Below are 17,649 nucleotides of genomic sequence, written 5' to 3' on the forward strand. Positions count from 1 at the left end.
ATAAATATGTGTATGTATGTATATGTATAGAATCTACTAGAATTATGCAAGGTGAAGCTTCACTTAAAAGAATAGAATGCAAGTGAAGTAAAGCAGTGTAAGGATGTGAAATGAAATGTGAAATAGAAAGATTTTTTTAATATTTTAAAATAGAAATAACATTTAAGGTAAGTCTTCATCGTGGCATATATTGAAAACAATGAAAGATGCCTAACCCAACTCAACACTAAGGCTTCTTTTAGAAAGCCAAAAAAACCCACGTGCTTTCCCGACTAAGTCATTCAAAAATTTAGCATGCAACTTTACTCTTAAGATTACAAAAGAAAGGGTGATGGCTGAGAGATCAAGAATTATCCAGCTACATTAATATGTTTTATGCCTTACGACTAAGAGCACTACTAAGACAATGGCTAATGAGGAAACATTAATCTTTTCATTACATCCCGCATCTCCCCAAGTGTACCAACAACATGGCCCATCATATCTCCTTTCAATTTTCTTTCTTATCCTCATTATTCTCTTTCATGAGAAGAAGCATTGTTTTTGAGGAGGAATCTTTCTCAATTACGAACTCCTCAAATCTCCCAAACTTCTATTTTTGTTCAATTGGAGGGGTGTGTTTTAAGAGGTTTGTCGATGTCCTCTAAGAGTGTCATATAGGAATATTGTCCCACTTACTAGGTTGCACTATTGCTAGATGTGTATTCTCAAAGTAAGAAAATACCCAGCAAGTGTATAATTTTTACCATACATGAGAATGTCCAAAGTTCCTTGCGATAAACTAATTGCATGAGTGTGTGTTGACGTGCCATGGCATATTAATCATTCGGATATGTGGGAGTAAATTCTACTATGTACATATTGTAATATATGATAGAATGTATGTTGAAGTATTGTCGTGTTCATACCTTGCCAGGATGTCATAACCCAAGACGTGGCATCATTGGATATTGTAAATTCTACTATGTACATGTAATATATGCTAGAATGTATGTTGAAGTATTGGTGTGTTCATACCTTACCGGGATGTCATAACCCAAGACGTGATATCATTGGGTATTTCTTCCTATTAAATGTAATCAATTGGTTTAAGAGCGTACAAATGTCGAGGTTTCTGAAGTGACCCATTCCTCTTAACTAGAAAGTCCACTGTAGGAGATGTCGATAAAAAAAAACAGGTTTCATGTGTAGCCATAAAAGATGTGTTCAAAGTGCTTGATAAATGAGAAATAGAGGTTTACCATGTAGTTTGATCTAAGGAGAATATCTTCACAAGTTTAGGAAAATTTTGCACCTCATTTGGGCTTTTTACGAACAAGAAAAACATGTTTGACCTTAAAATGGCTAAAAGTGGACATGAAATACTCAAAAAATATATAAAAATAGCCAACAATAGCTCCAAATGGCACATCAACTATGATTCGATAATTTCTCAAGCTTGAGGGATGCTTGTAGAGCCAAAGATCATCTGATTTTTCCATCTAATAAAGAAGAGACAACAGATCTAAGTAGAGGTGTTATTGATGTCCCATGATATTTGTTAGATTTACACCAATTTGCTGCTTCACACAGGTCTAGGCCACTTCCTTGTATGGCTAGTGTATTTGGGATGGCCACCCATAGCATAGGTTGTACCTTGTTTATCCGCTCGAGTTGGGCGTCCACCTTCGGCACTCATATATATGGGGCCATAGGGGGTTACACATTTCATTAGCATTTGATCATTGTATAGGTCCTCTTACTCTAGTAGTCATGCGGGACTGATCACCCCCCCTTCCCTACTCCAGTATTTTGGTTTGTGGTCATTCCCTCTCTCTCTCTCTCTCTCTCTCTCTCTCTCTCTCTCTCTCTCTCTCTCTCTCTCTCTCTCTCTCTCTCTGCAAACAATAAGTTTGATGCAGCTTGAAGAGGAAGTCAAGGAATGTAAACGCTCTCTTGTGGACTTGAATACTTTGAAGCAGCGCATGAGCAAAGTAGAGCATGACCATATATTTAAAGAGGAGAAATTTGACACCATGAGTCGAGATGTATACGACATGAAAAATGTATGTACAAACAAGTCTTGGCCTGATGTATGTGGTAGAAATGTGGTTCCTAATTCCTCCCTCATGCAGTCTATGGCTCAAACAAAGAATGTTGAGAATGTGGATGTGGAGGAGTTGAAGGAACGGGAGCGACATTCCAAGAACATTGTTATTCGTGGAATTGTCAAAGAGAAGTTAGAGATGCCTCCTTCTCTTGCCATTTTTATCAAAGATTTCTTCAGAACCCACTTTGGCATGTCCAGAGTTATGGTCTATGGAGAACATAGAGTGGGTAATCAAGGAGCTCCTCGCTCGGGAGAACGGCCAATTGTAGGTACCATGCCGGATGAGACCAAACAAAAGATTATCCTTGATAATATATAGTTCCAGATCTATTTGAGGGATACAGAATGTTTTGTATGTGAAGATCGCACTAAAGCAACAAAGTATGCATCGCAAGGCATATGAGGAAAAAAATAAGAAAAAAAAGGAGGTCTCTCACGTAGAAAATGTGCTCAAGGAGGAGGCAAGTCCCTCGAGAAAATAGGGATTTGTGACCTATGATGCCGAGTTACAATTGAAAATATGCTTTTGAAATTGCAATAGATACCCATGGAATGTGGGGGTTGGCAATGATAAATAACAAGCAAAGTCGATGTTGTACTTCTTGTTGACACTTGGGAGTATCATACACAAAGGATTAACGGCTTAGAGGATTACAATGTGCATTCATTCATGTGGTCAAAGAATCTCAAGCAAAACAAGAGAGCAAGGAGGGATAGCATGTATGGTTAAGAAAGGATTGGAAGATTTTGTATCAATTGCGAAAGGTGACAAGTACAAACGTTATGTATGGCTGAAAATTATGACACCAAAAAGAGCACCCATTTTTCTAGCCATTTGCTACATTCCTCATCATGATTTACCTTTTATGCTTGCATGGATAGAGATCCCGGAATTAGACCATCGGACCTTATGTATTGACCTTGCATGTGGAGATTCAAGAAACTAAGCATGATAATCTTGGGCAAAGGAAAGAGATAGCATCACTATGTATGGATTTCAAATTGGCACTAATGTACATTGAAATGGTTGAGCAAAAGTTATGGATGACAAAGATTCAATATGACGCACCATTGGAAACTAAATGGGAAGCTTTCAAGAAATTTACTTGTTCTTCTGTCGAAGAATTCTTTTCCATAAAGCATCTACATGGTATCAACAAAGATAGATCACACAAAAGGCGGTTTGATAAAGAATAACAAGATGCTTGAAAGTTTTTGATAAAGCTTGATGCAACTATGGACAGAGACACCTATCAAAGTCATTTGCATACATACAAGGCATTGATTCAAAAGAAGAGAAGAAGGTGGGAAATAAAGCAACAACTTTTTCAAGTCCAAGAAAAGGAACGTGCATGTGGAAGGTTTTGGAGAAACTTGAGAGGCACGCAGATTGAGAAATTTGGTGACTTGAGTCTTGTGGATATGTACACACATTATAGGCAATTATATGAGAAACCACATACTAAATAAATGCCATTTTATGGTTCACTCCCATGTATGCCCTCTTTTTTTACTATTGAGGATGTTAGCGGTGGGCTTGAGAAGTTGGCCACTTACAAAGCCGGAGATCTTCAAGGTATCAAGTTGGAGATAATCAAATGGACGGGAGATTTTATCCATGAGTGGATGTGTGATATGTTCAATGTTGCACTTCAACATGGTATGCCTTATGATTGGAGTACTATTTGAGTCAAGCCTTAGCATAAAGGAGGAGATGTAATGAATGTAAACGACTACCAAACTATAATGATTGGGTCTCTTATGGCAAAGTTATTTGGGTGCATAATGAAGATAAATTTGAGTGATTGGGCTGAAGAGAATGACAAGCGTGCAAAAGGTCAAGCGGATTTTTGTCGATGCTATAGCACCATTGATCATCTTGTCACTCTTCGTATTCTCATGGAGAAAATTTGGCTGAAAGTCAAGAAATTGTATTAATGTTTTGTGGACTTTAAGAAAGCCTTTGATATGATTCCACGTAATAATTTTTGGAGAAGGATAGAAGAAATCCAAATGCCAAGTGAGTTTATGCTTACGGTTTTTAGAATATATGAGAAGGTGATGTGTCAATTGGGCATGTGAAGGGAAATTTCAAAAAATTTTGGAAGCACTGTTGGGGTTAAACAAGGATATCTGTCGCCACCAAATCTCTTTTGTCTATGCATCGATCAATTGGAACAAATTGTACTTGACTTTATGCAAGAAGAAGGCATCAAAGAGGTCGCTATTTGCAATGTGGTAATCATGCTTTTGTTGTATACGAATGATGTTGTGCTTCTAGCACACACTTTAGAAGATGAACAAATGCTTATGGTTGTCCTTGAGAACTTTTTCTTGCATAGTGGTATGATTGTGAATGAACCCAAAACAAAGGTTATGCTTGTGAAAACCAACTGTAAGGAGAAGCCATGCATTGTGTACAGCAATGAGGAACTTGAAGTTGTTGAGAGTTTTAAGTACCTTGGCCGTGAGGTTGCGTCCAATCACAAGTGGCATGAATGTGCTATGCGTTCTTTGAAAGTGGGAAAGAGAGAATATTATGCATTTAAGAACATGTGTAATGTGGGAAACATCAAGTGTTGGGTTCTCAAGAAGTACCTTCTGGATGCATTGGTGACACCCCCGGGGGGTTCACCTTACACAGTATGTGACCTATCACGTGAGTTCAACAGAAGGGTATTTAAATCCCTTAAAAGTTACAGAAATGAATTTACATAAGGATATGTTTTTTACAAATCTAAAAAAAAATTACAGAATTTAAAAGAAAAGGGTTCATTATATTTCCTAGAAAATTTACAGAATAGGGATTTTAGAAAAAGAGCCTGAACACATGTGATATAGTGGTCTAAAATATAGTGAACCCCCCGGGGTGACACCCGCTCTTCTTTATGGAGTTGAAGTGTGGGGCGGGAGCATCTAGAAGTCTACTCAGAAGTTTGAGAATGTTCAAAAGAATTTTCTTACAAAATTTCTCCAAGTTAAGACACAAACACCATATATGCTCCTACTTCTTGACTCGGGATCTCTTCCAATTGAGGTTATGAGCATGGAAAAGGTTGTGGAGTACATCATAAAGATGCGTCAAAACCCCTCACATAGACTTCCTTTTGTGATTACATGGGAAGCAAGCAAAAAAATTCAAAAGATGCATAAAAGCAAGATCTTGAGCACGGGATGGATGCAAGACATAAAGAAGTGGTTTGGGAGATTGGATGCATTACTTTTGCTACATGATGCTTCAATAGACTGCCAAGTGAATGAATCTTTTTTACAAAGCCAATGTATTATGGCTTGGGAGAAATCCAATAGGTCACGCTTCATACCTTACAACACCCATACTGCCCCCAAATACAAAATCATGTTCTTCACTAAAAGAGGAAACCGTACTCACACTTACATGCTTGAGCCTATCCCCTTGTCCGCAATACACACTATCGCAACTATACGGCTTAGCTCCCATTCCCTTTGATGCAAGACAGGGCATTGGGGTAATGGAGAAGGGTCAAATCGACTCTGCACATTATGCTCGCTGCAAGTTTGAGATTCTGAGTACCGCTGTTAGAAGCTGGACACACCCCACGGAATCTAACTACTCGGCGGACTATTATTTTTGTAATTATTCATTCATTGAGGAAAACCCGATTTTTCACCTTGTAAATATTGGGACTTACAGAAGTTTGCAGATTGTATCCCAGTTTTGATAGTTAGATTGAGTAGATGGTTGATTTTGGAACTTCAGGGTTTGAGAAGTTGTAAGGTATATATACCACTTTTTGACCTTAATGAAGGACCTTTTGTCATTTTAAACAAGTTTGAAGTCTGTGAGTGAGGGTACTGTGTACGTGAGAGAGAGTGTGAGCTTCGTCTTGACGCTACGTGTGCTGCGGTGGTCGGAATCAAGTGCGGAGAAGTGCAGCATGTTGCCCCCGACTAGAGCTACAAGCCGATACCAACATTGTGCGTGTACGGTCCGGATTTGGAAGCTCCTTCTACGAGCTTCATCGGTTGTTTGGGTGAGCATACGTTATCTGATTTCGCATTGCAGCATATCCACGCGTTCACATTGAGTAGAGCTACACATTAGGTACTTCAAATTTCGAAAACAAAGACCTGCAGATTTCGGCCAGACATTCTACGTGTTTCTGCACCGGGTGTTTTGGGTCGTGACTTTGGTTTATAGACCTTAGGGAGAGCGGCCTATAGGTATTAGTAGGGTCTCCTTCAAGTTCTATGGTGTTTCGAAAGTGTTTGATGGGTGTTCATCTCTAACAAGCGTTGTAGGAAGATTCCTCTTTTTCACTTTTGAAGACTGTGACTTAGACAATTGGTAGGGACCTCTGTAGAAATTAGTTAGGAGTCGGTCGTGTGTAGGTTGACACCTTATGCTTGCTTCCACGCACCTGCGGGTCGAGCTTCGTCCTTAGCTGACATTACTTGTTAGGTGAGTTCTCGCTGTGCTGACGTCCGTCGCGGCGTATACGTCCAACAACCACACACTACTAGAGTTCTCAGCTTTTGGTCACATCCAAACTTGCTTCTCTCACATTTTCAGTCATGACTTAGACCTACACACTTTCCTCTCCCAGCCACAATGTGTCATCAGCCATACACATACTACATCACATGTAAGTTTGGTCCCATAGGTCATATTTGACCTTTGAGGATGATAATAAATTAAAACATATCTACATTTTGTTACATTTTGGTCTACTCTCTCTCTCTCTCTCACACACACACACACACACACGCTTCCACACATGTGCGCTCTCACATGGTATCAGAGCATAAGGCTCTCCATGGTTAGTGAACCTTTTGCATTAGGTTCTCCCTCCCAAGAAGAAGATCAACCACTGTTTTTGCAAGTAGAGGCCATCGCTCAACCTACAACAACATTCCATCACAAAGAACTTGCATTTTAAACCCATCTGCATTTTGGGCAATAGGAAACCCTAGTGCTTTTTGGATGCTGCTTGCGTTTTTGGTCTCCCTTGATGGCGATCACCTCCTTGCTGCTAGCGTTGGACCTTTTGGGAACTTAATTTCCTCACAAAAAACCCCTCTCTCCATCTCCATTTTTGTGCAGATAGAGCTGCATTTTTATCTAGCAGCTGTGTTTTGGTAGGCTATTTTGTTTTCAATAGAGGAAGGGATTGCTTGGACACAACCTCTTCGGATCTTTCCTATCCCACCTGGCTTGGCATCCGGTGCATTGCCATTCTCATTCCTCTTCAATCCTTCAGATTTCATCCATAAAAACCTTTTGTTTCCTCTAATTTCATCCACTTGGGGTAGTGACTTTCATTCACCACCATCTCTAGACCCTTTACACCTCTCTAGACCCTATCAAGAGCGTACAAGAATGCTGAAAATCATTAGACAATAGCGTTTCCATCACTTCACAGTTGCATTTTTGGGTGGACATCGGTCTCTTCGCTTGTGTTTTTTTACAAATGATGAAGTTATCGCCTCCCAAGACACCATCCGATGGTGGTCCATGTGGTCTTTCAGTGATTACTGCAGTACACAATCTCTTTGACATCGTCTTGATCATCTACAGGTATACAATCTTTGAGAGATCCATTCATTCTAGCTATCATTCGATGACTGCACATTCCAGAGGGAGTGGTGACTTGTGGTTCTCCATAGACACACCTATGCACTCATCAGAGGAGTTCACAAGAGATATGTCCATGCTCATGGCATATGGGATTCTGACATTCCCAAATAACACACCACCATCTTGGGTGAACAGGCACTTACCACTTGAACTCGACATGCTAGATCAATTGCTTACACAAGAGCATCTACATGGACTTAGGGAGAGGATCTTGGATCTCTTTCTGGACACGTTCATTGCTTGGATCTACAGACTGGAGTGGGACTTTAGTGCTTTAAAATGTCTTGGAGAGTTTACTTGCGCAATATGGAAGATCACGCATCATTTTGTGACTACATCCAAAGCTTGGCTTGGATGGTAGTGTAGTTGCTCTTCTACACTCTTGGTCATTTGGATTGATAACTTATAGTTTCTTACAATCACCCTTAGTAACCTTACAACACAAACTTAACCGCCGACCTGGGCAATAGGCCACTCCTAGCTCATTCCCATTGAGAGCCACATCGAGATGCGGTTTCGTAGCGTTGTTGGCATGGATTCTATTTTGGTAGACACTGGAGGGTTGGATGCAAGAGATACATGAAAGACAACACAAACAGATTGGCCTAGAATTTCCTCTTCTTAGAGGATCTTCATAGTGCATACTGCTTAGTCTGGCTTCGCTTCTTCTACAGGGTGATTACAGCGCAGACAACTTGGTGTGACCACACCTCTTCTCAGAGTCCCTTCATAATAGAGACTATCGAGTTTGGCTTTCCCCTCATCTTGGATTACCCTACCTACTCATAGAATACCATTCGGTGGTGCGTGCAGTCTCCCGATGAAAGTTGTAGCCATTAGAAGAAATATGGACTTTGCATGGGCCTTGTAAGGAATCCTAATTTTTAGGGATTAACGCTAATGTTGTGTAGAGTTAATGGGACAAGGACATTCAAGAAGCTAGTTTTGAGTAGACTTTTCTAGCCTTTTTTTTAGACACATGTAGGATGTGGACCTAAGAGGTCACTTTCTCTCTCTAGCTTTTGGAAAGTGAAGGGAGTAAAGGGGTGTGGCCACATCAGCAAAAATGTGGGTCACTAAGAGCCAAAATTTGACAAAATGTAGATATTTTTACTTATTTTTTACTTAAAACTCCCTCCCAACATATATACACATCAAAAAATCATTTTTGACATTTTTTTAAACCTACAAACATTAAAAGTCCACTTTTTTTTTAAAAAAAACCTTTGTTCTCTCCTCCTCCTTCCTCCTATCTCCCTCTCCTCTCCCTCCCTACCCCCTTCTCTCCTCCTCCTCCCCTCTCTCTCCCTCTCCCCCCCTGCCCCCTTCTCTCCTTCCATGTTCCTCCCTCTCCCTCCCTCCTCTTTCTTTTCATTCTTTGCTTCCTCACACAACAGCTGCCATGGTGCTCACGTACATCACAAATCGTATGCCTCCACCACCATGTACTCCGCACAGCAAAAGTGTACATATTGCTTGTTCGCGGTGTTTGCACTGAAGGCCGCACGTGAGGGTGAGCAGAGGTCATCCCAAGATCTTCATACTGTCGGTGAGACGAGTGTGTATGGTTCTTCAATATCTTGGGAGGGGAGAAGTAGGCTTGTTAGGCTATTGCAATTGGTTGTGTATGGGTGCAGGTGCTTCTCTGCATTCGTGGATGCACGAATGTCAAGCAAGAATCAATAATAAGTCACCCCTACACATAGACACCTCCATCTCAAGTGATCATTTCTCTAATCAAGCTTGGCATATGCATAGTATGGAAGCAATAACATGTTGGAAAGCAAGAGTTTAGCTTTCTTAACTTGTGAAACATTGCTAATGATATATATTCAACATCCCCAAATGAGGACATCTTGACAAATTTTATGATCCACTTTAATAAGAATAACCATTAATGAATAAACTGAAATCAAAATATTGCTTGAATTTCTTCAAGGTGGAGTGATTAAGACTTGCGACTTGAATCATCGTACAGGCAAATCAAAATATCCATGAAAGTAAACAATATTTCTCAGATCTTTATGAAACTTCAGTAATCTAAATTAAATACTCTCACTCAATGAGACACCATTTAACAAAAAAACATATTTATATTGCATTTATAGAGGAATCCAGCCTCATGAAAAATAATTACAAATGGAGACAATGTTGTTGTTGTTAGGCTTCTCTTACAAGTATTTGTCTTCCTCATCTAGAGATTCATATACACTTGAGTATTTGTGTGTCTATGACACTAGGGAAGATAGTAGTACTATATGGATGGCTTCTATGAGAGCTCCTAGAGAGTCCCTATTGGTTCAAGATTCTAAAAAACACCTACTATTCTTATCAAAATCTTTTAACATGGTACTGAAAGGTTCCTCAAGGGACAAAAATAGAGTGATTTCCATCTCTGCACATGGTTGCTTGCTCATGTCCTCTTAAAGAAGTTGAATCTATAAGTAAACAAAAGATTATGTGAGCACAAAGTTATAAAGTAGAAAATGATATCATTCCAATTATCCAATGACAATTATACGAAGAATAAATTACAAGAAAAATCTTTGACGACTCTCCATAGATAACACAACTTACTTACATTGTGAGACTCAAATCACATGCTACACAACTATAGATGGCGCACCAAAGCCATCAACAAAATAGCACCACCCAGTGTTATGAGGTGTGAAGCCTAAACACTGAAAGCCATAAAGAGATTAATTCTCTCCAGCATGATAAACTTAAAGATGGAGATGATGTTAAGCTCTGAATGTAAGCTACAAGGGTAGTTTTCTTACCATTCTATCTTTATGTTGGAGATGAACCCTTGCAATGCCTACGCGATATTCGCACCTCCTATTGTTGTGGTATGCAACTCATGCGAGCTCATACTTTTGCCACCTTCGGGAGTAGAGGTTTCCATGTAGTGTGAGTGAATGAAAGTAGAAGGAGTAGAATCTTGTTTCATGTTGTAATGGAGGTGAGACAAGGGAGAGGAGCTAGCTTGGTGTGAAACTATGTGGTGGGTAAGGGGAAGAGATTGAGGAGGAGCTTGCTTGGTGCTACAATGGAGGTGGGAGAAAGCTAGCAGAGAGATAATGATGGACTATAGGGGGTGCATGCGGTTGTTGCAGCAATGGAGAGCTTGGAAAGGGTTTGTAGAGAGAGAAAAACACTTTTTAGCTATAGAATAGGTTTGGAAAGACTTTGGAGGGTGAAAATGATGTTTTGATTTGTTTTTTTTAAAAATCAATTTTTTGGATTTTTTAGTGCACGTTTTTTACTTTTGAAGGTCAAAAATACTTTTTTTGACCATGAAATAGGTTTGGGGACCTTTTAAGGAGGGAAAACTTGAAATTTGAAATTTTTGAAAATTTGAAATTTTTAGTGTATTTAAATCTGAGCCAAAAAGTGGGGGAAAAGGAGGTCAAAGTGGGACCCCCCCCCCCCCCCCCCCCCCCCCCCCTCCCTTTCCCCTAGCCACCTCCCTTACCTTCTCACTAGGTAAGAGGCAATTAAGAGGTGTAAAGCTACCTTGTCCCCCTACTTTTTTGAGGGTATAGAGTGTGTCCACCACCCTCTTCCTATTGGCTGACCTCTAATTAACCTTAATCCCAAAGGGCCCCTAGAGGGTTCATATTTTTCCTAATTCTTACATTATCTTTTACAATGCAGACTGCTTAGTTTGGCTTTCCAAGTTTTAGAGAACGTTTATAGCATAAACCGCTACATTTGGCCTTCCTAAAGTTTTTTCACATCTCTAGCCACCTCGCCACAATAGGTTGAAAGTTCATGCATTGACAGGCTTTGGGTCATTCTCATGATGGTCCATGGGATTCCTAATTTTCTCAAAATGGTTTGGCTATAGACACCATAGATCCTATTGGGCTAGACACTTGTAGGTCTATTGGCACTTCTTTTATGACAATGAGTTGTTTTCACACTAAGTTTGGGACCTTCACGCAGTATCTTCAACGTATATCGACAGAGTACATTAGTTTGCTACACTACTTGTGATGACACTTTTCCATGGAGATATCTCGACGGTTTGTAGGCACGAGACTGCTGCTACACTCATGGGATATTCTTGAATGGACATTGGAATAGACATCTTCATCATTTGCCTCACATCTTTGGCTTCACGTGGTTTGTTTAGCATCAGGTGTTGAGAGGGGGTGTCAGATTTACACCACTCTACTGCTTCACACAGGTCTAGGGCACTTCCTTGTATGGCTAGTGTCTCTAGGATGGCCACCCATAGCATGGTTGTACCTTGTTCGGCCAGCTAAGTTTGGGGCGGTCCGCCTACTTGAGTTGGGCACCCACCTTGGACACTCATATATATGGGGCCATGAGGGATTCACATTTTGTTATCATCTGATCATTGTACGGTCCCCTTGCGTTGGTAGTCATGGGGGGTTGATCGCATCTCTTTCCCTACTCCATCATTTTGGTTTGTGGTCTATTGTCTCTCTCTCTCCTCTCTCACGCTTCTGCACACGCGCACTCTCACATTATTTACACCCAATTTCCAAGACTATGAGGCCACCAATTAGGGTTTTCCCTCTTCAAATATGAATTTGAGATTGTTCAATGAAGCTCCTAAGCTTCCAGTCTTAACGAAGAATTGAAGTGGAAAATTTTGGTTTTAAACAGGGGGGATGGGTGTTGTATCTCTGGAATTTGAAGCGAGACTACACCAAACCATGAGACACATATAAGAATGTCAAGTTGATCTTGATTCGTTTTTGAATTAAGGCTTTCATGACTAGAATTTTGTTCTTTCTAAGTATGTCTTTTGCTTCAAACTATATGCAATTCACTTGATTTTGTTATGAACTCTCATAGGTTGAGACTTGGCACTTTCCTAGCCACACTATGTACTTTTTGACATAGTTATTAGTGAACCCAATGCTAACCAGGCAAGGGTGAGGGTTTGAAAGCTTCATTGAAGGTCTCAAAACAAAGATTTAGAGCTATGGAGTAAGAAAGAGGTTTGATCCGACCTTAATGAAAATGTTTCAAGCCTCTGCTATGTTTATGTAGTAGCAACAAGCTACTGATAGAAGATAAATTTATTGAAAATATTACCTTCACTTAGTCGTGAGCTTGTTTTCTTTAAAGATGACAAAATTCACTTCAATGAAATTGGTAAACCCTAGGGATAAAATTTGGCAAACGAGAAATGAGAAGGTAGTATCGAGGATATGGCTACTAGACATTCCATTTAAATGGTTGAGACAATTACCTATGGGTTGAAAGTAAAGCCCATTAAGAAGAAAGGAGTGAAGTTTTGTGAAGAAGTTGATAATGAGATTGGAGAATTGTCATGCAAAATATAATCTTCTATGAAGGATAAAATGACTAAAGAGGTTTTGCATGAAGTTGAAGAGATCATGTCCACAACACACCTCGAGAAACTTCATTGGATTGTTCTTAAAAAGCATACAATTTTGTCGGTTACTTGAAAACCCTATGAGTGGTGCTCGAGACGTAGCTCAAAGTGCATATATGCATGCTCAATGAGCACCTCCCCTACCTTTGTAACTATTCACAAACTCATTCCCCCTACACTTTCTTTTCCTTGTCTATAGGAGAACCGAGATTTCAATTATAACGAAGGTGGAAAGCCATCGACCCTTGTCTAAATTGAAGATATTGAATACTTCCATTGTCTTAATGTTTGTGAATGGTCCTTGGGATCTTCTGTTCTCCATTAGTGCTTCTTCTACAACCTTGAATTTTATAGAGAGAGAGAGAGAGAGAGAGAGAGAGAGTCATTGTGCGCAAAGAGCATTCATGTAGTGGAATGTAAGTAGAATAGCTAGTAGAGCACACAAGTATTGGGAATGAGCGAGAGAACTATGAAATCTTGCTTATTGAAAAGGTGCCCAAACTGCATTGAGTGTGAGCTATGCCTCAATTGTCTCGTATTTAGTTGTCCTTACAAGAGAAAAATTTGAGCAAATTGTAATGTATATTATTGTTAATGTTTTTTAAGCAACTAAAAACTATTTCTTAAAATTGCAAAAAATTGAGATAGAACTAAGAAAAATCAGAGCCACCATTATGGTAGCCTGCCATCTATTAATCATGGAAAATTCTCTCTCTAGCGCTAAAAGGACTAAATTTGAGTCCAAGATTTTTGTGATGCTATCAAAGCACTTTGACAAGGCAAGAAGAATAGTCTAATCAAGAGTTCAAAAGAATATGCAAAAAAGAGTATGGATACTTTTTAAAAGATGGGTACTTGTAGAAGCATCCAAAACAAAAAAAAATGGGATGTCATTGAGAGTTACAAATGATAAGGACACTCAAAAGGAGCTTATCAAAAAGTTTCACGAGAGTCTTTATGTTCCGCATAGAGCTATGTGGGCCACCGTTACTAAAACTAGCACGAGTCCTATAAAACAACAGCCAGTTGTGTGGCTTTTAGAGACTTTTTTGAATAATCCTCCAATACCACATAAGTTATTTAAATAGAAAATTCTTTTAAGGAATAACATCAAACGTAATATGAATTGATAAAAAATAGCATAAAGCTAAATGAAAATCTAAAGGTGTTTTTTGCATGGCCATCTTCATTAACTAATTTGTGGAGATGAACAACTTTTTCTAGTTTCTTTTATGGAGTATTTCTCCAAGTTAGGTGTTAACCTCACTTTCACTATTGCTTAGAATCATGAAGGGAATGGTAAATATGAGCTTGGGCATTATCCTATTACTTAAAACTTTGTCTAAGGCATGTAAAGGTAAACTTGGAGAGTTAATGAGATTGGAGTGGATTATTGTCTTACACTATGAAAATCTCTAATTGTTTACGGCGGCCTTTTACCACGTTTTCTAGAGAGAGAGAGTCCAAAATCAGCTAGGGAGGGAAGAGAGAGAAGGGAGGGGGTGGGGGGGGGGATCATTTCAAATATTCTGGTGTTTATTTTCACGCTCATTATCGCGTCAGTTGCCTCTATTATTGCCGCAAAAATTATCGCGTTTATTCCTAGCACCTAAGTATTCAAATTTAGTCTTAAACGTTCAAATTTTAGTGTTTCCCTTTGTTTTGGTGTCCCCCCCCCCAAAAAAAAAAAAACAAAGAATGTTATATGAGATTTTCAAATTAAAAAAAAAAAGATTGAAAACATGAAACAATAGTTAGCTATGTGGATAAACATGAAACAACAAAGGGCATGCTCCAGCCTAACGTAATGCATGCGGCTCCACCTAAAGCAAGCATTGTCAGAGATGAGAAGCTAAACATGGACGACATCTTTTGTTAAGGCATGGGCATGATAGAGTGAATTGTGTACACATTTTATGAGACGATAACCCCTATGTTAGTTTCCTCAAGCTTTATTTTTCCGCAATGTGCACATGGTCTACACTTTTGTTATCAATTGAATTAATCACTATCATTTGATTAACATAATATAGCATGTTGCACAAAATAAGAGAGAGAAAGAGGGGAGAGAGAGATGAGTGGATGACATGAAAAAAAAATTCATAACTCAAAGTATACAAAATGTTTATGAATTATCTTACAAAAGACCCCTACAAGAAGCTTCATCCAATTCTACACCCATGGATACTAAATCAATAAAGAGAGAGATATAAAATTGTCGTTTGTGGATGCATTGGCTTCATTATCTTTGAATTCGTCATCCTCCATCTCATCAACATCATCATGGCAATTGTCATTGCTAAGACTTGCGTCCACCAGACTTGAATCATCGATCTCCCTCTCCTCTCTCTCTCTCTCTCCCCCTCATCCAAAGTAGGAGGTGGAAGAAGGTCGAATATGTTCTCCACTTCATTAGTGGAAAAAATGGTTCTCCCCTTAGGTGTTATTGGAATTCCAAACCAAAGTTTTTGTTGGTGGATTGTTGGAATATAGATGACCTATAGAAGAGAAGCTCAAAGTGAGTAACTGGTATAGTTAATGTTACAAACAAATAAGAATGAAAAAGGTATTCACTCACTTCTCATAATTGCATGGCAAAACTAAATTATCATACCTCCCTCTGTGATGCACACTAGAGCCCACCATGTAAAGTCCATTCTCATGCTGTCTAGAAAAATTTTCAAAACCATTTGCACTTGAAGATGAATGAAAGGTTCTAAAATTATTCTTTAGTATCCTTTCAATAGTTCCACAATACCTGGCTTCACGATCTATGTCAAAGTTGCCCATGATGCTAAAGCCCATGGTGGTTCTACTCTCCTCAATGTGGTGCATACAAAAGTGACGACCCTTTATCAACATAGAGTTAAAGGAAAGGCACTACAAAATAGTAAAATATCTTTGTCGATCAAAATGATAAAATCAAGAAAAAACTATACAATATGGTTTAGGTATATGAGTGCTCTACCTTTGGTATGCACCCTCATGCACACCCCCATTCTTTGTCGATGATGTATTCTCCGCACGCTTTTGATTCTGTTATTCTCTCATGAACCCAATCTACACTAATGAGACATGGAAAACAATCAAGGTGTCTAGGCACTAGGGGTGCCCTCCTTCCTCCATGTACTTGTTTCTATGCTTTTCTCTCCTGCAAACGCATTGCTTTTGCCATTGTCCACAAGTCCACCCACTTGGTCATAACCTTTGCATTGAGAATGAAAATGTTATTGACCACTCAAGATATATTCATATCCATGCTTAATAATTTTCCCTTTCCACTTGCCAAGTGTGAAGTCATCCTTGCATCCTTCTAGTCTGACCACATGCGAGGCATAAAGGGATCAGCTTGTGCCAAATACTCTAACATGTAAACAAATGCATCTTACACAATCCACCCTTTGACCATACATGCCTCTGGTTGAGACCGTAGCCGCACAAAATCTTCGAGAGTATTTACAAACCTCTCTAAAAAGAACATACGTCGTGCGTGCACTACTCCGCATATAGTGATCTCCTCAACCACGTTGTAAGTGGGATGGAAACACACAAAACGCCTCTATAATGACCCGACACACACTCTTGGGATGATACACACACACACACACACTATGGAGCACCACTTGGCTTACAAAACCCACCTGGCCGAGACAGGGAACACACCTCTGGAGTGAGAGGAGAGAGACTACCCAGTTACGCACTCCACAGAGAGAGAGAGAGACACACACACACCCAAAAAACTCAGCTCAAAAGAGGAGAATTTCTTATGTTTAGATACAAATGAGCTTGGGCCAACACCAATGAGGCAAATAGCTCACACAATCTGGGTAAAATATGCCAGATACAATCACAAACTGGATCAGAAGCTTCGCTCATAGGAGAAACTTACACAGCCAAAATAGCAGAAAAACAGTGAGGAATTTGGAAAAATCGACAATGCCATCGTGTACGGAATGGCCCAAACCCTAGTCTACAATGTCAAAGTGCTCAAATCGGACTTTGGATGAGCAGTTTACGACCAAAACAGGCTCCAAAATGAGCAAAAACACACTTGCGGTTGTTCCTCCTCTTCTCTCCACTCTTTTTCTGGTCTTGTCTCAGTTTTTTTAGTTCCCACACTTAGATTTATTATTTGGGCCACCTTGGCCTTTTAGATGACCTCAAACGGACCCCGAACGGGCCAAAAACTGACCTCGTGGTGCATAATTGTCACCCTGCAGCATCCATTCGCACACCTGGCACTCAACTTTTTCCAATAATGCATCCCGCCACCTCGTGAAGTGGCCCCAAAAGATGGTCCTCATGATGACCTCTCTACATAATTTCACAAGAAAACACCCATGTTGTGTCCGTACTTATCCACGTGCAAATAGTGACCCCATTCGACCTCCTCACGCCACCAGATGCCATCTGACGCACCTGCTTACCTCATGTCGTCGGCCCGCGGATATCTTCTTCAAGAATTTTTATGTGCTACCAACTCCTCATTATTATAGAAAAATTACACTAGCACTGATGATAGTGAAAATCAATGCACTATGTACATGTTGTCCTGCCTGTACACAT

The sequence above is a fragment of the Adiantum capillus-veneris genome, chromosome 1 (genome assembly GCF_014529385.1).
Source record: "Adiantum capillus-veneris isolate H3 chromosome 1, ASM1452938v2, whole genome shotgun sequence".
Classification (NCBI taxonomy): domain Eukaryota; kingdom Viridiplantae; phylum Streptophyta; class Polypodiopsida; order Polypodiales; family Pteridaceae; genus Adiantum; species Adiantum capillus-veneris.